The sequence below is a fragment of the Mustela nivalis genome (genome assembly GCF_964662115.1).
Source record: "Mustela nivalis genome assembly, chromosome: 8".
NCBI lineage: Eukaryota > Metazoa > Chordata > Mammalia > Carnivora > Mustelidae > Mustela > Mustela nivalis.
In genome coordinates this window covers 109,678,371-109,700,388 of record NC_139027.1, presented here as the reverse complement: position 1 = coordinate 109,700,388, position 22,018 = coordinate 109,678,371, and the positions used below count along the sequence as shown (strand labels likewise).

General features: G+C 42.4%; 1 protein-coding gene and 1 long non-coding RNA gene across 4 annotated transcripts in view; one reads left to right on the top strand and one right to left on the bottom strand.

Moving 5' to 3' along the window:
- Window positions 1–3,543: 3,543 nt before the first annotated feature.
- LOC309871431 lies at window positions 3,544–4,511 on the bottom strand. The gene is made up of 2 exons (XR_014315274.1): window positions 4,167–4,511; window positions 3,544–3,782 (listed from the first exon to the last, which is right to left on the bottom strand). It is a non-coding gene; the product is annotated as an uncharacterized lncRNA (long non-coding RNA).
- Window positions 4,512–5,130: 619 nt separating this feature from the next.
- SNAP25 (synaptosome associated protein 25) overlaps window positions 5,131–22,018 on the top strand; it is an 84,029-nt gene continuing 67,141 nt past the window's right edge. Inside the window, exons 1-2 of one of the 3 annotated variants that reach the window (XM_082744413.1) lie at window positions 5,146–5,296; window positions 13,923–13,991. The gene's annotated coding sequence lies outside the window, so the exon portion shown is untranslated. Of the gene's footprint in view, window positions 5,297–13,922; window positions 13,992–22,018 lie in introns of all 3 variants that reach the window. The other 2 variants (XM_082744412.1, XM_082744414.1) reach the window with 2 other exon arrangements.

The following is a 22,018-nucleotide window of genomic DNA, read 5'->3' as shown; positions in this document are numbered from 1 at the left end:
GTACTTGGCACTCTTCCTTTGACTATATTTTCTCTGTTTACTCCAAGTAATCATCTTGCCAGCTTAGATCCCTTTCTTGGAATTCACCCCAACCAAGCCTTGTGGCGGGTAATCCATAGACTCATTCCATCCGTAAATGGACCCCTGAGGCTGCTAATGAAAAATGTCATACACAAGCCACAGTATGTTGAGGCAGAGAGGTTAGCTATAAAGGGAGAATGTGATAGTTAATTTTATGGGTCTGCTGAGTCACAGGATGCCTCGATATTTGGTCAAACATTATTCTGGGTGTTTCTGTGAGAGTATCTTTGGATGAGATTAACATTTATATCAGTAGACTGACTAAAGAAGATTATCCTCCCTAATGTGGTGGTCCTCATCCAATCAGCTAAAAGCCTAAATTAAATAAGAAGTCTGAATTGCCCCTGAGTAACAGAGTTTATTTGCCTGAATGCCCTTAAACTGGGACATTGGCTTTTTCTTGCCTTCAGTTTCAAACTGAAACAACAGCTTTTGCTGAGTCTCAAACTTGCTGGCCTTTGGACAGGTACCACACCATTGGCCCTATTGGATCTCCAGCCTGTGACTCATCCTGCAAATCTTGAGGCTTAGCAGCCTCCATAATCATATGAGCTTATAGTAAGTCTTTTTCTTCATATATACAGAGAGGGGCAGGGGAGAGAGAATACCTCTGGGTAAGCATGTGTGTATACATTCTATTGGTTCTGTTTCTCTTTCTCCAGAGAACCCTAATACAGAGGGAATGAATCTGATGGAGCTGGAAGAGTTTGTAATAAACATGATGATTATGAACTCGGGCCATGAGGTTCAAATTCCAGCTGTACCATTCATTAACTGTGCCCTTAGTCAGGTTATTCAACCTCTCTAATCCTTGATTCCTTCCTCTGTTTTACCTAAACCTGAGTATGTTCCAGTGCCAATCATGTGGATGGTTTTAGATGTTGAGTAAATAAATGAATGAATACAGATGAAGAAACCAAGGCCCAGGGGATTATACATATCTAATTAGCAGCTAATGGAAAAAAAAAAAACCAAAACGTTCCATATTAAAGCAGCTGAGGTATGTGTCATTACTTAGAGAAACTTAAAAGTCTCATCAATTGATCAATTTATTTTATTTAACCAATGCTCCATGGTGTCCTATGTAATGAGTCTAAGTGCTTCACAATTTCCTTGTGAGTTGGCTATGATTATTGTCCCCATTTTACCTATGAGATAACTGAGGTACAGAGAGCTGACGGAACAATATTCTTAAAAGATTGACAGAAGGAATACTGTGATCCCTCTCAAAGAGCCTTTTTAAGGTTTCATTACTTTGACTCTGTTCTGCTTTCTTCTGTCCCAAACTGACACAAGGTTCTTCCTTCCTACTTGACCACAGGCATGTGTTGGCATTAGAGAGGGTTCTAGGATGCCTTCATGTACAAAATAGAGCCTATAATTTTGATACATTAAGGGATAGAAGTGTGGAAGCGCCTAGCCTTTGGCTAATGAGCACTCTCATTCTTTCCTACAATGTTGTTCTTAGTAAAAAACCAAAATGTGATTTAAAACTCTGGGTATACGATCTTATTCCTTCTCTACATGGCAAGCCAGAAACAGAAACCACTATTCCTGGGTCTGTCCCTACCTCAGTGGCTTTAGGGAACAAGAAAATCATGGGGAGTTTAGACTGAGAAATTTCACTAGGTACTATTCATTCACTACCTGTAAATGGGGTGGGGGCTGGGGTAAGGGCTAGAAGGACATATGAAGAAAAAGCGGTAAATAAGCCATGTGGAAAACAAATCAAGGAATCAAAACAGTTGATCTGTTAAATTGTATATTCCTATGCCCAAGCCTTGTGCCCTTGCGGTCTTTTCAAATATTATCATGGGGTGATAGACATATCCCAAAGGTAGACCTTGGAGAGGGGGTTTCTGAGCTGAGCAAGTAGCTAACCTACTTGTGAATTGACTTTGGAAAGATCATATGATAGGAAGTTTTATGAAAACTTTTATTATTAGGGCATCTGGGTGGCACAGTCGGTTAAGCATCTGACTCTTGGTTTTGGCTCAAGCCATGATTTCAGGGTTGTGAAATGGAGCCCTTATGTGGGGCTCCTCATGGAGCTTAGGATCTGCCTGGGTTTCTCTTTCCCTCTCTCTCTGCCCCTCCCCACTTCAAATAAATAAAAATAAGTCTTTAAAAAGAAACTTTCATTATGATACTTTTTGAAGTCATTTTTTAGTCAATCATGCATCTTGCTCCTTACCTGACAAATATAAGCTAGCTACCTGGATGTAGAGCTATTACAAACTAGAAAACTTTGGGGGCATGATGTACCAGAAAAAGCTTTCAGAGACTGAATTAGCATAGTGTGTAAATATCCATCCAGCAGAGCAGGTAATTTTCTCATTACTCATCAAATGAGTTCCTAAGCTTTAGTTACTCTACCTATTGGTTCTTTGTGGAAATAACTCACAGGCAGCTGAATCATTTCAAAGCAAATTTTCCATCACCTTCCTTCTCTGTGTGGTTTAGGCCTTTATAGACCCTGAATAATAATTTGAATCTGCTGGTTCCCTACTGGCAAGGAGGACAACGGATTTTTTTTTTTTTTTTTTTAAATCAAGCAGTGAGTAAATCCTAGGGGAAAAATCTCATTATTATATTAAAAATACATTTAGGGCTATCTGGTCATTCTTAATAGACTTAAATTTATCCAGTGTTTGTTTCTTAAATTAGACTCTGTTACCTTTCCCAGACCAAGATGAAGAAAATCCTAAACAGTATCATTCATAAGCACAGGAGAGAGGAAAATGCTACCACCACAAGTTAATCCTTTGGGCCTGTGGAATTTTCTGTGAAGCTCTGAATCAGTCTGACTCTCTCCTCATAGGTGGAATATTTAAAGATGTCAATGTGGGGCATTAGCAGTTGAAAATTCAGAATACAAAGCCAGTCCTCCCCTGTGACTGCCACATAACTTTTGTCTGCGTATGAGTCTACATGTTGCCAAACTTCCTCTATTTATTTATTAAATCTGGAAAATCCCCCACCTCCTCCATTCTTTCACAAAACTTTCTGCATGAATGACTTTCAGTCTGAGGGCCATATATATATTTCCTTTCTCTCCACTGTAGGCTTTTCTCCAAGAAACTTCCACATGCTAAATTAGTGTCACATTTTGGGGGAGGCAGGGGGTAATCCTGACTATAAAGGATTTTGAAGTGACTTTGCCTTTGTCACCACTTTCTCCCAGTCCATTCCAGCTTGCTTTATCATGAAAGTGAGAACCATAACTAGCAGTTTTATTGGCAACTAAGGGTCTAAGGACCATGCAGATCTTCTTCTTCTTTATTGTATAAGAATCTTTATTGTTTAATGAATATTTAAGTAGACAAATTTCAGCAACATGCCTTGTTTTGGGAATCCTGCTTTAATAAAAATCAAAGCACTATTTGTTAATTTTTATTAATAACACTAATATTTCAAAATACCCTTTGGGTCAGGGAATCGTTAAGAAACAATGACTTGTACTTATTTCAACTAAAAGCAACCTTTATTAAATTCTTACAGCTCTGCTAGTTATGAACGTCCCCTTTACAACTCTGCTTTCCTCCTTTCCTTCTTTTCCTGGGATTCTCTCTCCAATAGCTTGCCATTAAAAACTTGAGCGTGGCCCTGAGGCCAGAGCGCGAGGTGGGTGTGTGGATGTGGTGGCAGGGTTGGGGATTGTGTGTTGTTTTTCCGGATCCGAGAGAAGGATTTTCCATCGCCTGAAAGAGGCCATCAGGTTTTAACATTGCAAGGCACGACTTCTAATCGCATCCTTCCCGGAAAAGTACAAACAGTTCCTCAGCCGAGGTCCCCCACCTCCCACGCACTCTTCAGCTCGCCCTCCCCGCGGAGAACCCCGCGACAGCCTCCCCAACACCTGTGAATCATCCGAGAGGCTGCCACCGCGAAATCATTTGCATACCCCACCACCCGCTCTCCCTCGGTGCCTAAAGCACAACAAAGGAGGACAGTTAGGATTATTTCTTTACGATTATTATTTTTAATCTCTCATATGACCAGCGCCAAATAGCCTTTCTCGCTCACGCTGTTTCGAGCGTCAGCAAGCCCCCCGCCCCCCGCCCACCCCCGGCCTCGACTGGTACCTAGGTTTGCGCACTGAATGAACCACCAGAATTTTTGTAGCGTCCTTGAATCCTCAGCCCTCCACATTCCCCTTGAAAGTCCGGATGGTTCTAAAAAGTGTGTACGCGCTTCCGCGAACTATTCCTAAGAAACCCAACATAAAACCCCAGGCTCCGGTTGCATATTCAACCGAAAACAGCGTCATCTATTTTGCCCTCAGCAAACAACTCTCAACTCCAAGCCGTGAACTCCAGGAAACCCACGCTGGTCGGTTAACTACCCTTCCCTCCCCCTTCGCCCAATTCATTTTGTATCTCTCAGAGATAATTGCTCTGACGTACTTTAAAATAACGTGTACGAGTCTGTCTCCCCAACTGACCACATTAATGCAAACTCCAAGCGCTCGATGCTGCTTTGATAAAATGAAGAAATCACTCATAAAAATAGCAGCCCACGTAGCCTTGCCATATATGGAGCTGGTGAGGGTTGACAGGGATGCCCCTTCGGAGCCGCTTCTTTAGAAAAAAACACATTGCAGCTGAAGTCCCCTCGGCTCCCTTCTCCCCCTCTTTCTACTCCTCTGCCTTCCCCTCCCCTTCTATGACTCAACCAAAGACAATTCAGCGGGGGGTGGAGGGATTATATATAATCGCATATATGTCGCATATATAACACAATATAACAGAGAGATACATATATACATATACATAGACACACAAAGAATATCAGAAAACCAGTCGCGAGATAAATGTATTTGCCTGACACCGGGTGTGAAAATGGAGTCATTTAAGAATCGGCCCGTTCAGGTGTTTATAATAAACCCTGAAATACGAAGGTTTGCAGTATAGCGCACCGGGAGCTGAGTCAAGCGCTCCGCACAACTCGGCTCCTCCCCTCCCACCGCCGGCCTCCAACCTCCCTCCGCCCTCCCCTCAACACACTTCCTCCCCGCCCCTCCGAGAGAGGGCTATTAAAAGCTGCTGACGTCAAAAGGGACGGCCATCTTTGATGAGGGCAGAGCTCACGTTGCATTGAAGACGAAACCTCGGGGAGGTCAGGCGCTGTCTCTCCTTCCCTCCCTGCTTGGCGGCTCCTCCACACTTGCAACCTGCAAGGGGCCGGGCGAACACCACCCTCTGAAGAAGCCAAGGTAAGGAGCCTCCACCTCGGGACGTGGTTCTGGTTTTGGATGGCTGCATACCCAGAGGGGACCACAGCCAGGGAGACCAAGTGAGCTTGGGCAAATACAAGTATTTGTGCACCTAGGGTGCGGTACTCCGTGTGTGCGCGTTGGGATAGCTCCGGTCTGGGGCTTTATAAAGTATTTTCTAGGTGAGCTGCTTGGGGAAAGGAGGAATGGGGACATTGCAGATGGAGCGATGGGAAGGAAGCGCAAGGATACGTACCGAATAATAACTTACTCTTTCGAAACAGTAGTGGGACTCTCTCTCTCTTCCATTTTGCGATGCAGTTTTCAGAGATGTTTAGGCTGCTAGGTTTTTTATTTTGTTTTCTATAGACCAAAACAAACAAACCCTGTCGTTCTGACCCTGTTATTTTGACTGTTGTCGTTAAGGCGCTATTATCCAGGGAAGAATTAGGGAACAGGCAGGTTGTGGGCGCTGGGGAGGCGAAAGCAGAAGGGGGAGTTCCCGCCCCGGGCAAGCTGAGCTGCAGCCTCCATGCCCCGCGGACTTGATTTATGCCGCCTGCTTCACGTCAACTGCAGGCTGGCGGAAGGCGGGCGGGTCGTGCTGTGTGGGAGGGCTCTGCGGAGGGCTGGCGGGGGTGGGCTCGCCTTGGGGACTGCGGCGGGCCGCAGTCAGCACCCTGGACAGCAATACCGAGGGCCCTCGAGGGCGCCCGCGACCTTTCAGCACCGCGGACAGCGGTCCGGCAGCAGCTGCGCCGCATCTACCCGCAGCAGAGATGCCCGGCCAGAGCTGGGTGTTTAGGGCTGGAGACCAAATTGCCTCTCTGAGATCCCGGTCTCACAGAGACTCCCTAATAGAGAAGGCATAGTAGGTTAACAATTTTAAAAAAGAAAAAAATAAATCCTGCCCACAGGACTCCTTTGCAGGCAATTAATTACCTCTTCCATCCTCAGCTCCTTCATAGCTTCAGAAAAATAAGTCTACTTATGGAAATTTTCACGTTACCCTTCCCCCCCTTTAGGTCAAAAATAAACACATTTCTTAAATTAAAAAAAAAAATATGCACTCATCCTCCAGTTGGATATCAAGGGTTTTGTTTTTAACACAGAGTTTGTCTGCAGACCTTCAGTGGGCATGAATGAGGTATATATGTAGATATCATCAACATGATATTTCCATATAAATTTTTATTTGATTAAAAAAAGAGGGGGTAGTTGAACTAAGCAGAATCAACTTTAAGAACAAACCCTTCTTCCCCTTCCTTCTCCCCCATCCTTGTAATTAGGCATGAACATAAGCACATACTCACAAAAATACATCTCTGAGAAATATTACAGGTCCTCCAGGGTATAGATTTAATCTCTTTGGCCATGGTTTCAGAGTGAGTGGAAGTGTTTCCTATGGACCTTAGTTATCTCAACCGATAGTTTCTGATTTGAACATCATTAAGACTGGTTTTCCTCAGGAAAATCCAACTGTGTCCTTCAGGGTAATGCAGGTGTTAGATTGAAACCAGACTCTGACCTAAAGATCTACTGCAATTTCTATTACGGCACTGCGGGATTTTGCTGAGACAGTGATAAGTACTTTAACCATTTTCTATTCTGAGGATTGGGGCCTCTGAGTGAAAAAAATTACCACTGGGATATTTCCTGCTGTTTGATATAACTAAAATTGGCATAAAATGACCAGGAGCAAAACTGTACTATTTGAATAGTTGTTAAATAAGAGTAACAGCGTCATAGGTAGGAATCTATGCAGCGCATTAAAAGAAACACTGTCATGAATCTTTGAAAAGCCTCACAGTAAGATCTTGGATTGTTTTTGTAAGTCATAACTCCAATCATTTCTATACTAGAGCTCCTAAAATGCCCTGTCAATATAGAGGAGGTACTTTCATTGCCGGCTATTTATTTCCTAATGTTTTTCTATTTCATGGATAACCATGTGTTTTCATATGAGTATATACTGATCTATTACTGTGTATAGTTGTAAAATTAATATTCAGGGGCACGTAAGTGCATGAAAAAATTTTATAACTCTGCAATCTGCAAGCGAAATAAACAACTGTGTTTTAGTGATGGGAGGAGGGGAGAAAAGATGAGTAGGAGTCTTTAAAAATGCTTTGACTTCATGCTGCATGTCCAGACAGCTCTGCGTAGTTGCGTCAAATGAAAAAGCCTAACGCTGCCAGAATTACGTGCTTGGACATTAGTAATTACTGCTGGGTTTGTTTGCTAGTGGAAGACTGGAGGGATTGGGGGGGGGTGGAGGTAGAAGACCGCAGTGGAGCTGGCAAAGGGCAAAGATCTGGAAAGAAGTGGCGATGTGCACAATTATGGAGCTAATTCTAGAACAGCGTACTGAGAAATTAAAGAAAAACATAATTAAAACATGAATTTAACATTTATATTATTGATAAGCTTCAGAAAAAAACATGAAGAGATTTTCTATTTTAAATTTTAAACATCCAGGGCAATACGGCAAGAAGAGGCTGGAGCAGATGGACATCAGGATGTGCCAGGAAACATTCATGCAGACCCTCCGATGGTAGCTGCTTGTTTGTTCATTGGCATTTTCTGCATTATCACCTTGGCATTCAGAATGCGAAACAGTTTATAATCTTCTTAACCTCTCCATGGTAAAAATCTCCCAAGAATTTACAGTTTTATTCCTACTTTGTTAAACATGCACAACCACACATGCACAAACACAATAAACTGCCCCTTAATTAGCTTGTCTAATGGAATTCCTAAATTCTAAGTGTTAGCCCCAGAGTGGTGTTTATCAACCAGAAGACTGATATTTCTGCCAGTGGCACCTCTTCCCATAGCAGCCAGCCTTCAGCAGAACGTGTAGGTTTTGATGATTAGTAGAAATAAAAGATAACTTGAGAAAGAGATTGAGAGTGGAGACATGAAGGATAAAAATAGATAAATCTGCTCTTTTATATGATGTACTATGAAAAAACCATTTCTCTCACATTACGAAGCTGCTTCTCAATTATATAAAGGTAAGAAAATTGGTGTTGTCAGCCTCAGCGTAGATACATTTCTGCAGTGTCATCCCTTGTCAGCAAGAACCGACGTGATAGGAAGATATTGACCAATCAATGAGCACCAGATACATAAATGAACCCCATGGAGGATATAAAGTCTCATGCTTATATGGTCTTTGACCTCAATAAGTTTAGCATGTAATAATCTTAGTAAAAATAATAAACAACAAAAATTAATAAATAATACCAGAATGAAATACAATAAAATAGTGGAAGAAAAATCATGAAGGGAATATAGAATGATTTGCCCACTGAGTGTGACCAGAAATAAAGAAGGTAAATTCTAAGGAGGACAATATTGCATTGGACTAGAATGATCTGGGCAAGAAGGCAGTACATCAGCTGATTTTTGGAGGTTGGAGAAGTGGGGGAGATCTGCTGAGTAAAAGTTACAGCACAGGCAGAACTACAAATAAGGCAGACCCAAGTTATGGACAGCAAATTTCCATCCATTTGGGTAGTGAGTCTCTTATGTTTGGGAATGTGCTGGAACAGAGACTTGAAGCCTTCTATGGAAGGCTTTGAATACCAAGTTAATGATTTAGTGCTTTATTTTCTAAAGTTAATTTCAGAGGAGAAGCTGATATAATAAAGTAACCAGATCCTTCTTAACATCTGGGAACTGCTATTTCCAGAATGGATTACATTTGCCTTCCTCCAGAAATAGAGGGGAGTAAATTGGTATAAAGGATGATTAATTAGAAGGAAAAAAAAAATCCTCAGTTAGGCATCCTTTAAGATCCTTCTCAGGATATACGTGGACTTATGAGTCTGCCTAGAAGTTAATGATAAGGTTCAAATGTTCATTATTGACTAGGACAAATTATTCAAGATGAGCACCTACCAGAAAGATTGCAAACCAGGTCAAGAAACCGGGAATGAGAGGCACCCAGAAGGTACACATGCACAATAGACTTGTAGAGCACTCTCTTGCATCCTTGGAGCATTCTGCCTTGTAACATAACACTGGCTGGCTGAATGAAAATAGAGGCCAGTTTCTCTGTGCATGTTTCAGGCTGCCTGACATATACAACCAGTCCCAAGTAGCTAAAATCTGAAGAAAAAAAAATCTATAGTAAAATTTTGGAAAACTGAGGTGAGGTGGACAGATAGCCTATTTCTTTCCTTACCATCCTAGCGAACTCTGCTGAGTCTCCTTACTCCAGGACTAGCTCAAAGTCTGAACTATACCTATTTCATTTTTAATCTTGTGGTTACCACTCTCACAGCAGAGCTTCAGAATTACAAATGCTGTCAGAACTGCTGAACTGAAATAGTCAGAGACTCCATGCGGACGAATAAGTGGCAGTTGCAGACGTAGATCTTGTTGCTCTTTCAATTCTCACGCGGAAGTGTCGAGGGACTATGCTCATCTGTTCTTCACCGAAACACTGGCAGGTGAGACATCCTTAGGATAACATGTTGATTTCCAAGACGATTCCCTGGGGGGGAATTTGGAAATAGTGATGTTTCAGAGGAGGTCAAACTGGTGGTTATTAAAGTGAATGCAGAGGGCCTTCCAAGTATCAAGAGGGAGGGAGAAGACACTGTATAGCATTGAGGAAACAGAACATGATGAGTGCAGAAAGGGTTTTAAAGTATAATTAGTTGTAAAAGGAGGAAGAGATTTCAGGGAAATTTCCAGAGAACTCTAGCTGCAGTGTCAGAATTACTATCACTGCTCTAATGATAATAGCTACTCACTGCTACATAATTTTCTTCACAAGGATTTCAAAGCATTTCACCCAATATAAATGTACCACCAGTTTCTGATTTCTAAATGAATACTGCAAACCACAGTTATAGGATGAGTTTATATATGATATTAGATAACATTTAGTAAGCCATAGCTCTCATGTAGAAGAACAGAGATACCCAAAGCCATGATTAATCAGAATAGGTTTATGGGGGAGAAGAGTGAGCCACTAATTCTAAAAGCTTTTACCTGTACCAGTTCAGTAAATCTGCATAACAACCCTGTATTCAGGGTATCGTTACTATTTCCATTTTACAGATGAGCAAACTGAGGCAACGGAAGGCTGAGAAACTTGCTTAAGATCACAGAGCAGAGTCCAGAGACTAAGCCATTAACTGTCTATTATGCGACCTCTTGCATCATCCACATTTTTCGTATCGGCCAAATCAGGCCCAGAGAATGTACATGATTTCTTTTCCAATATCTTTTCCCCTAGATTGGGCTGCAGGGCATGATGGCAAAGATGCTGATCAGGAGCCAGGAGACCCAGTTCTAGCCCTGAAGCATCTGCTTGTAATTTCCTGTTTGGGAGTCCCCCTATCTTTACATAAGTCATTCAACCACCATTGAACTCAGTTTGTTTATCTATAGAATGGCAGATCTGGACTAATATTTTCCAATATCTGTACCATTCAGAAGTTAATGAAATTGGTGCTGCAAACTCTGGATAGTAGGTCTGGTTCCAGTGACCTGTTGATCTCAGCAGGCCCTGCCTTAACATTGCTTCAGTACCTGACCTGACTCCCACCCCCATTATGAGATTAATTTACATCCAGTCTCCCTCCTCTTCAATTTCTCATTCCCCCTCTCTCTTTCTCTTTCCCCCTCTCCCAGGAATTTCTTTCGCATCATCTTTCTGAAGTCTTATGGTCAGACTTCAGAAATCCTGGCTTTTTCCTCAAGGCCCTGATCTGAGCCATCAGTGTTTTGGGGACCTTTCACCCTTCTCAATCAGATTTATTGTTCTCTGGCACAGACTGTTTCCTACAACCTGCCTAAACTTTTTATAATTCTTTTCCCAGTCTAATCAACTGGCGGTTGCTGGTTTTTTTTTTTTTTTTTTTTTATCCCTTTCTAGACCTAAAGCAGTTTATTAGCTACTATTGCTTCATTTCTCCTCTTTCTTCCTCTGCCACTTGGAAAAAAGGAAAACACTTTCCTAGAATCTGTGAGCTCTTAAGTACTTAAACCATAACAATTCCATGTGATTTGAATCACGTAATATTAGTAGCTAGTTCAAAAACTAATCAAGTTTGATGGATGAGTTAAGGGTGGAGAGGGAAAATAACATTTAAAAAAGCTTTAAGAGGGTGCCTGGGTGGCTCCATGGGTTAAAGCCTCTGCCTTTGGCTCCGGTCATGATCTCAGGGTCCTGGGATCAAGCCCTGCATGGGGCTCTCTGCTGGGCAGGGAGCCTGCCTCCTCCTCTCTCTCTGCCTGCCTCTCTGCCTACTTGTCATCACTGTCTGTCAAATAAATAAATAAAATCTTAAAAAAAAAAAAAAAACCTTAAAGGTCAAGGGACAAAGAAAAGGTGAAGCCTTAAAGCCTCTGAGATTTATAGTTCAGAGGCTAGCAGCTGGCAGTACAATGTTTATTAATTAAACTCAGTCACATGTGAATTGAAGTCCCATGCTCCCGAAAAGCTATGTTTTCCCCTTGTTGCTAAAATCCCATTCCTCCTGCAATGTTTTACCAGAGTAAAGCATGGCCTGACAAGAGGAAATCTTAACTGATTTCTTCACTGCTATCTCTCAGAGGTTAGCCTCGGCAGCAATTTAACCGATGATAAGAACAGATCTGTATCCCCTAAAAGAGATGGGGGACAATCCTGTGGAAGGGTTCGTGTTTCCTTTTAAATGCTCAGTGATCACTCTAGAGAAATTGAAAGTAAATGACAGTGTCATTACCAGATTGACGCTGTATGACAGCAGCACTGGCTTTATGGATGGGCTTTCCGTGGTCGTGGAAAAATACACATGATCCTCTTAGCTAGTAAAGGAAGCCAAATTGTGTTTCCTGTGAAGTGGGAACTCAAACGACTCAACTAATCTTTTCTCCTGCTTTGGGGTTTTTGTTGTTGTTGACCTGATTTGGTTCCTAGTACCCAGAGATGGTTAATGCTCTCGCGTCTCGTCTCGTGTTTGTGCTTTCGGCTCCCTCCCCTCCTCCATCCTCCAAAACAGTCCATTTTATATTTGAAGAACAAGATTCTATTCCCACTAAAATGGTAGGTTCTACAAAATGACCACCTGGTCTCATCACTTCCCCATCGCTTCCTATAACCAAATCCCACCAGTCACAGGTTTTGAACTTGGGAGATGACTCTTCATGCCTGCAGGCTTGAGCCAGTGGCTTCTGAAAATGAAAGCCTCAGAGGTGCCCCCCTGAGGCCAGATTTGCACTGCACTTTGGCCCTGCTCCTATTTCAGACAAATCCATTTGTGTAGTTCTGAGAATTCTGCAAGTTGGACAGAATTCCTTTGCGATGGGGACTCTCAGACCAAATTGCTGATTTCCTTTCTTTATATTCATCTTTTGTACAATTTCAAAAAAGTAATGACTGAAAAGTTGCTAAGCCATGCATTTCTTGAATTTCTCTGCAGTTAGTCCCAGATCCGTCTGACAGCTCCAAGTAAATCAGACCGTGACTTATCCATTGATAAACAGAAATTAGAGGAATATACATGCCCATGTGTCTGCTAGGAGACTATGCAATAGTCCTGTCAAGTGAATTTTTTATTTTATTGGAAAATCCTATTGTAAACTCACTGTAACACTAGAAATCAAGATAGCATTCCTGATTTAGGCAAGGGAAATTGCTGAACATACCCAATTTTTCCAATTCTAAGATGACTCTCCCTAGTATTCCTCAAACTTAAATCAGCCGTCATCATGGCACTTTTCATTAATTAATTAATTCAACAAATATTTATTGAGCATCTGTCATGTGCCAGAAAACACTGTACTGATGACCGAAGATAGAGCAGTAAATAAAGCATGCACGTTTCTGCCTGCATTGCATTTTTCTGGGCATGCCCTTTTGACATGTTATTATTTTAGAAGATGTGTTTCACATAGGATCCCTTTTTAAATCTAAGATTATTAAACCAACTTAGAAAAGAACGTGGTTCTCTATTCAACATGCGCAATTGATTGAAGGTTTCTACTGAGTGGTCAGTATCCATAGAGGGATTGCTACATCATAAACAGAATATGTATTAACACCCTCAGTCATCAAGGAATTCAGTAAATGTCTAAGATATACCCTTACATAAATTTGTCTCTATGTACATGGCAATCAACTAAGATATCACTAACATTTCCTTTAAGTGCATATATCCCAGTCTTTTGGCACCTATCTCTATAGATCCTTCCCACCAGTCATGGGGGAAACAGGTCAAGCTTTGAAGAACATGGTACCTTCTCAGTCAGAAAATCTAGCCCTGACTGTAAAGGTCATGGAACAATGTAAGAATAGGGTGACTGAGAGAAAGAGCAGCATTTTTTGATGACAGTACTTCCCAAGCCAATCCACTTACCTCCTCTGGGAACTTCCTGTCGTGAAACAAGGTTTCAAAGATTCAGGATCAAGTAGAAATATGTATTAGGTTCCCAACTCTTGACTTTAGAAATGTACCTTTTCTTCCCAATGAGCAATGCTCCCATCTCCCTTATATGATTTCTCACATAGCTTTGTAATTACATATGCATTTTTCTTCCTTAACAGACTATAAAATCTTTGAGAGCAAGGGCAATATGTTTAACCATTTTTGAATCCTTGGTAACAGTGCCTGTCACACACCAGGTATACAGGACATGAATGAGTGAATGGGATTACCAACCACCCCTTTGCAGAAAAAAGAATTCTACTACTGTAAGTAATTCCTCCTTTTATTAACCAAATGTTACGATCAGAACAACTCAGGAATGCATATTCACCCTAACTGTTGGAATGAAGTTTGGTGCCAACGAAGTTCTTGTGTTCACCTCAACTAGCTGCCAAACTTTGGCCAATAATTTCTTTTTTTCTGACCTGCTCTTTTATCACCTATAAGTCAGGGGTTAAAATGCTAATGAAGACTCAGGTGATTCTCAAGGAAAGTGAGGCCAAAAGCAGGTTTGTATTCAGGGATGAAAAGCCATTGCCTATGAGTGATTTAAGTCAAATTACATACAGAGCCAAGCTATTTGACATATATAAAATACATAGCTAAAATTCTTTACTTTTTACTAAGATGAAAAAGATGTTTTTGATTCTGCTGTCCACACATATCATAGTCACTGAGAGATAGAGTGGTTCTTCAGCCAACTTTAATTTTCTGGTTTATATATTTGCTACTTCTCTGTTAGAATGGCGGCATGGTTGAGTTGGCTTCCCAGCAAATGCTAACTTTTCCTTTCAAACATCCAGTGTTCTCTTGCCTAGGAGAGAAAAATAAACTGAGGCATGATGTGGTAAATCACTCCCATTTATCTTTAAAAAAAAAAAAAAAAGCTGTTACCAGCTAAGGACTGGATTTTGCATTTCTTTTTCCCCAGCCCTTCTCATGAAACAAGTCTAAAACCATGGGTCAGTTACCCTGCACCCTACTTTCTCCAGCTGCAAACAAGTCTACCACTTGACGAACATAAGAAAAAGCTAACTAACTTATGGAATGACTGTGGTATGGTACACTAGACCATTCGCATACATTTTCTCATTGAATCTCTATGGCAACCTTAAAAGGGCTTAAAATTCTCATCTCTGACTGCAAAGCCTGTGTTTTTTCCCAACAATGAATTTTCCCCATCAGTTGCATACAATCCGTTGAGATCTACCAGAAAGCATGCTCTGGACATGTAGAACATGAGTCAGCAAAATCCAAAAAAACTCAGTCCTCTGGGCTAGAAAGTCAGGTGAGATATGGTAGTATGGGGAACCAGGAGAAACAAAGTATCCAGCAAGCTCCTTGAGCACTGCATTGAGAGAAATGGCTGCATACTTGGCCCATTTCTGCCACTGCAATTATAGGACCCGGACCAATTTATGTAACCTGAATTGAGCCTCAATTTTCACATCTATAAAAAGCAAGCAATAGCTGCCTTACGTATGTCACGTGGTTGTCATGAGACTTAAAGGAGCTAATGCTTGTCAAGATCTATTCCTTCCATCACTCTGCAATCGAGGAGGAAACTGTTATTACCATGCTCTAGTAGCCATCATTTGCCATGCCAGATTTTCAGTGTTCTTTACTGCAGATAATGTGAAGACCGTATGCATCTTTTCCTCTTTATAATGTTGAGTTTGCTTAAAGATATAGGTCTTGGTATCATTATATCTTAGTTTGCACAGCATGCATGATAAAATGGGAAAATGTGTCAACAGTCTGGTTTTTCTACTTGGGGGAGGATTTTTAAAAATGCCTTTGAAGAGCATTTCTGCTTATGGAGTGGACTTGTGAGTCTCTGGATAGCGTTTGGAGATACAAGAGGCTCAGTTATGGTTTAAACACTGGTCCCCTTTTGCTTGGTGCCTGGGGACTTAAGGCCCTTAATGAGTTAAAAAGAGATGGTATGCAAAATTTCCTGCTCTTCTTTAGCTTGAGAAAAAGAAATTTGCTGTAAGCTATTTTGTGAATCGTTACCGAAGCTACATCTGTTGGCTTCATCTTGTATTCAGCTTTGTGTGAGGTTTTTTGTCGGGGAGGGTTGGATTCCTTACTAAATATTGTGTGCATGCGTGTGTGTTTTGTATGTGTACACAATACGCAAGCAGAGAGGTGCAAACACAGATGTTTTCTTGGAGGCGGCCTTGGGCACAAGATTCCGGCCTATCTCACCTCATTGTCAAAAGCTTTAGTTTTATTCATAAGCCAATAAATATAAAACCTGCATAGGTGTGTTACATGAGCTGCAAAATGGATGCTGCTATGTCGCATTCACAGAATGATTTCTCTTCCAAGTTCCAGATCCCCCAAAGCAACCCTGCGTATGGCCATGACCTCAGATTCTGCTTTTGGGAGCAGTCCTGTGCATCTAGACCTTGAGGATAGGAGAGATTTTGGGGAAAATTTTTGAAACTCACATTGTCTTTTGAGCATCTACTATGTACTAGTTACTATATTTTAGTCTATTATACTGGTATACTACTAGTATACTACAAGTATAGGATGGTCTAGTATACTAGTAGCTAGTTTTTTTTTTAATATTTTATGTGTTTATTTTAGAGAGAGAGAGAGAGCATATGTGCAAGTAGGGGGAGGGGCGGAGAGAGAGAATCTCAAGCACACTCAGCGCTGAACACAGAGCCTCACAAGAGGCTAGATCCTGGGACCCTGAGATCACAACCTGAGCCACAATCAAGGGTCTGACAGTTAACCAAATGAGCCACCCAGGCACTCCCTACTGTAGCTAGTATTATACTTAATTTGTACAGCAATCTTCTACGTGGTGGGTGTTATTTTCTATACTTAGAGAGGATACTGTTTGATAAAGGTCCTTTCAAGGTGCTAAGTGCTGCCCGTCCCCTCTCCATGAACCAGTGGATACATTAACTGGGGTTAGTGATCCAAATATCAGGCTTTCTGTTTTAGCCTGACTAGGGAAAAAAATGGTTAGGACCAGCAGCTGGAATCAGATGAGTTCTGCTCCAAGTCTATACTGGGACCCACTAAGGGAGAAAGGGCTGCAGAGATATGTGTAATCAGAACATCTAGAAACCTAAGGTCCTACCTTCCTTCTCCATCCATCCTTCCCAAAGCACAGAATCTTTCTCAGGAGGTTTGCAGCTTGGAGCAGACAAATCTGAGAGAAAAAACCAAGTTGGGAGAGAGAAAGTTGGGAGCTATCATGAGCTCTGATTGCTCACTGCCCATTTCCTATCTCACAGAGTACTTGAGCTGGGGCAAATAAGAAAAGGATTGGAGGGGGTGGTAGAAGGCCTCTTCCCTGTACTGGTCTTCCCAAAGAGAGGAGGTTCCCATTTTAAGGGACAAAGTAGGAATTGATGAGTCTTTGAACATCAGAAAAGTTCCTCTTTCTTCCACCTGGCTAATACGAGAGAAAACTTGAGTTTGAACTTAAGATCCTAAGTGCAGTATTACTGACCCTCCACAATCAGTGACCCATTACATTAGGACACTGGTTCTTAGGCGAGGGTCTTTGGACCAGCATCATCATCATCATTGTCACCGGAGAGGCTGTTAGAAATGCTGTTCTGAGGCCCCACTCCACACCTACACAATCGGAAACTCCAGTGCAGTGGGGAGGGCTGGAGTCTGTGTTTTCATCCCCTCCAGGTGATTCTGAGGCAGGCTCAAGTTTGAGAACTAACGTGCTAGCAATCTAGGAGCTCCTCAAGGGTTCACATTCATCTTAAACAGGGTCCGATGAGGATGAGGTATTTTCACTGTCTCTGCCTCACAAAAGCTGTGACCAGGAACTTAGAGAGGAGCTATCCTGGGCCACTGGCTAGAAGTCTCTACTTACTGAGGACAAGAGTCTTAGGTGGGGGATGCAGGGCTCTTTTTTATGCTTTTCTCCCCCTACAACAATGGCTCAATCTCTTGCTCCTAGAATCTACCCCCCAAAACCTCTCAAAATGTAAAATTGCACCAGATGACTAGAGAGCCCCTTTCTTCTTTCTGCTGCACCAGCCTGAAGGATACCAGAGAGGAAAATGTACCCACTGTGCCAACGATACAGCCATTCCCATGGAGGAATTCCCATTCCTCTTTTGGTCTCCTCCATAAACTGTCACAGGTACAAGGAGGCGACATGACCGCTTTTCATACATCCCTGCAGTCTCTTATTTTCTGCTCTGGACCCCAGCTCCAACTGCCCTTGAGGAAAGAAAGGATCCTGCTGGCTCACCTTGCCCTTCTTTTCTGTGTAGAATCACACATTGGGGTTGCTGGGGCAGACTTCACAAATGGCATTTTTAAAAATGACACATGACCAGGCCCAGAGATAAATGACTTACCAGAGTCGCAGCTTAAGTGTTTGCAGCCAGGGCTGTCGGCTCACGGTTGAGTGCTGCTTCCGCTGCCCTGGCCTGCCTTGCCACTTCTGCCTTCACCTCTTTTCACGTTTTCTCTCCAGCACGGGGCCACACTCCAGGCTGGAAATCTCTCAGTCTGTTGTTACCCTCTGAGGCCTTCAGCCTCAGATGGTGACCCAACGTCTATAAAAGCAAGGAAGGAACATTCTTATGATTCTCAGCTGCCAGGCAGAGCTTCCTGAAAAGGATGGCTGTATGGCTTGTGTCTTTTTGGTTTTGCACATAACAAAAACCCAAATATAAGTGGTTTGGGCAAAAATGGGGATTGACTGGCTCAGAGAATGCAAGTAAATGTTGAAGTGCCAAACCATGGGAAAAGCAGAGGTTTACTATGGAGGTTCACGCTTTTCCCTCTTGTCCTTGATTCCTTCTGAGTACTGATTCTGCTTTCTCTTTGAAAAACCCAGTTCCTCCTTCCACGTACCAGAAACGTGGCTCCCAATTTGTTCTTCCTACACATCCACTATGGAAAAGGCACTGCCATTTGTTTCCTGTACCCCATGTTCAGAAATCTTGGGGAAAGACCCTGGTTGATCCAGCTCGGGGCAAGTGCTCACCTACACCCCTCAGCTGTGAATGTGAGGTGTTAAGGAAAATAGGACTTGGAGGCTGGAACCACATGATTTGATTGGGGGAAGAACCAGTTTCTCGGCAGACATAGTAAGTCATATTATATGTCCTATATACACAGACATAATTTTTATCAGGTCACTTACCAAACACTTAATTCACCCTGTAAGTGTTTAGTGACACTTGCTTCTTTTTTCCAAATTGTTTCTCCTGCTATGACCTAATTTTTAAAACTTCATGGCATCTCTGGCAGGAAAGATGGTAAAAGAAAACAAAAAAATAACCATTTTTCAGATCTGAAGGCTGGGGCCTAAGAATCTGACTGCCCTGGGGGCACCTGGGTGGCTCAGTGGTAAAGCCTCTGCCTTTGGCTCAGGTCATGATCTCAGGATCCTGGGATAGAGCCCTGCATGGGCTCTCTGCTCAGCAGGGAGCTTGTTTCCCACCCCCCCTCTCTCTGTGCCTGCCTCTCTGACTACTTGTGATCGCTGTAAAATAAATAAATAAAATCTTAAAAAAGAAGAATCTGACCGCCCTGAAAAAGGCAGTCAAATTAGTCAAAGGCAGGGCCAGCTCAAGGATGAAGATTAGCCAGATGTCCAGTTCTGTTCCTAATTCATGGATGGCGAACTAGTGGCCTTAGGCTTAATGTGACCCCAAAACTTACTTTACTAGCCCAGTGCTGGATTTGCAGATATCTTAAAAAATGAATGCCTTAAGGCAGCATATGTGCCCTCCAATTTGCCATAGAGCCTAACACTACAAAACTTTTTATACCTTGTTGTCCACTTGGTTCTGTTATCTTCCTCTATCCTAGAGACATTTGAGTTTCTTCTGCGGCCTGCCAAAGTTACGGCATTTTTGGTGGTTCTGTGACCTGCCAGAACCAAATACAAGAAGTTTCTTGGCAAATTGTGGCAAAATTCTTTTGCCACAGTTCTTCCCTCAAGATGTCTTCATAAGTTAAATCAATATTTTGAGAGCTAAGATGGGGAAAATAAATTGCACTAAATAGACCAACCAATTTTTTTACTTTTTAAAAATCTGAATACAGTTAGCTTTTTGCTTTTCCCACTGACCCTGCTGGCAATCTGGGGACAGCTATGAATCCCTTTGCAGAATGACATTGTTTTAATGTATAAAATAGAATATGTAAGATCTCCTAAGAAACAAGTTGTATTGAAATACAATTATTAAAATTTTTTTTATAATTTGTGATATAGTAATACATGATCTTTTAAAAAGTACAATATGAAATAGCAATATTTGGTGGAGAGTCTAACAACAACCACAATTTCAAGTGGTGATGAGAATATATATTTTGAGATATCTGTAACAACCATGGCATAATCCTAGAAGACATCTGAGATTTCTACTGGGTTCGAACCCCCTCCAGTACTCCCAGTGTGGGGGTGGGAGTAAGCCAATGGAGAGGAAAGAAGGGTTGATCTACATGTCATGTGGGCACAGGCAATACCAAGGGTTCCCCAAAGCAGTTATTTTTTGCTGTGTAACAAATTATCCCCAAACCTAAAACAGCAATTTCTTATTGTTCTTGGGCCTCTGGGTTAGCCAGGTGCTTCTTCGGTCAGCTGGTAGACTTCTGGGGTCTTGTCGGTCTGTAACATCCTCACTTCCATGAATGGTGATTGGTACAAGGTGTGGGCTTGAGTGGCAGGTAACTAGACCACATATCTCTCATCATCCGAAAACAGAAAGGGTGAGCACCAATATGGAAGCACTTTTCAAGTCTGTTTAGGTCACATTTGCTATTGTCCCATTGGCCAAAGAAAGTCTCATGGCCAAGCACAGAGTCAGTGTGGGAGAAACTACAGACACCAAGAGGGGAGTTCTTCCAACCATTTTTGCAAAATTATTTACCACAGCTCCTGGCAAACTTGGGAGCATTAGACAGAGGAAAGGCCTCCATCTACCACAGGTTAGGCACCAGGCTCTGCCTGTCCATCCTGGGGCTAGACAACTCCCACCAAATGCCACTAAAATCAGGGAATTTAGGCATGGATTATTATTAACCTGCCAAACTTAGAGCCCCTGGGTGTAAGTTTTAGATATCCTTGGGTCAAGAAAGCACCTGGAACATCTTGCTACATCTCTCCAAGTTGACCAAACAACCACAGCCCCAGATGTCTGGTAAATTCACGGGGTAGGCAAAAGAAAAATTTTCTCCTCTGAACACTGAGGATGAGTAAGCCTTTCTGGATTCAGACTGGAAAAAAAAATCACCTTCTTATTGTTTGATGACGTTTCTTTCTTTCTTTTTTAAAGATTTTATTTATTTATTTGACAGAGAGAGACACAGCGAGGGAGGAAACACAAGCAGGGCAAGTAGGAGAGGTAGAAGCAGACTCCCTGCAGAGCAGGGAGCCCGATGCAGGGCTCAATTCCAGAACTCTGGGATCATGACCTGAGCCAAAGGCAGATGCTTAACAACTGAACCACCCAGGTGCCCAACATTTCTTTATCTGAAATTTTGCCTGGGCTGGCCTTGGTGAGGGCAGTTGTATTTGAAGGGTTTTTGTTTTGTTTTTTTGTTTTTGTTTTTGTTTTTTCCTTTCCTTCCAGAAGCCCTCCCCTGTTTAAGCAAACTCTTCTTTCTGCTCTAATTGCAAGAGCTCCGCATAACGGTAGAAACAATTCTCAGCCCGTCCTCTGCCCAATGAGCACTTTGAAAATGGGAACCCAAGGGAGGAGGCAGTGGAAAAAACCCTGAAGGCTTTTCAACTGTGCTGCTGCGTCATGGAAAACCAGCCAGGCACCTGCGCTGGGCCTCCCAGCAGGTCCCACCGGAGCCCTCGTCTTAGTTATTCCGTAGATGAGCAGGGGATGTCTGACTCACCCAGCTGTCTAGTCCCACACTTCAAAGAGCATTCTGAGTCCTGCTGTACATTTTCTCAGCTCACTTCACATATCAGACGGCAGACTCCTGAAGCTCAGACCCTGAGCAGAAGAATTGTTCTCTCTTTTAGATCCTGCACCCGCGTCTTTACTGAGCTCTCCTACCACACACGCACAACTTAAAGGTTTCTAAATTCTTGAGTCAGAGTGCTATCTCACGTTGGGTCCTCCCAGAAGCAGACTCTGAAGAGTGTTAGTACGCATATCGTATTCGAGAGGCGATCCTAGGGGAGGCTGGTAGGTGAGCAGGGAAGTAAGAGAATAAGGAGGCAGTCAGCACAGAGGTGGGTATGGGCAGGTTACCACCTGCTGGGCCTCAGTCCCAGAATGCTTCATCTGAAAGGCCAGGAATCGAGTATTTGTGAAGCACTCCCATC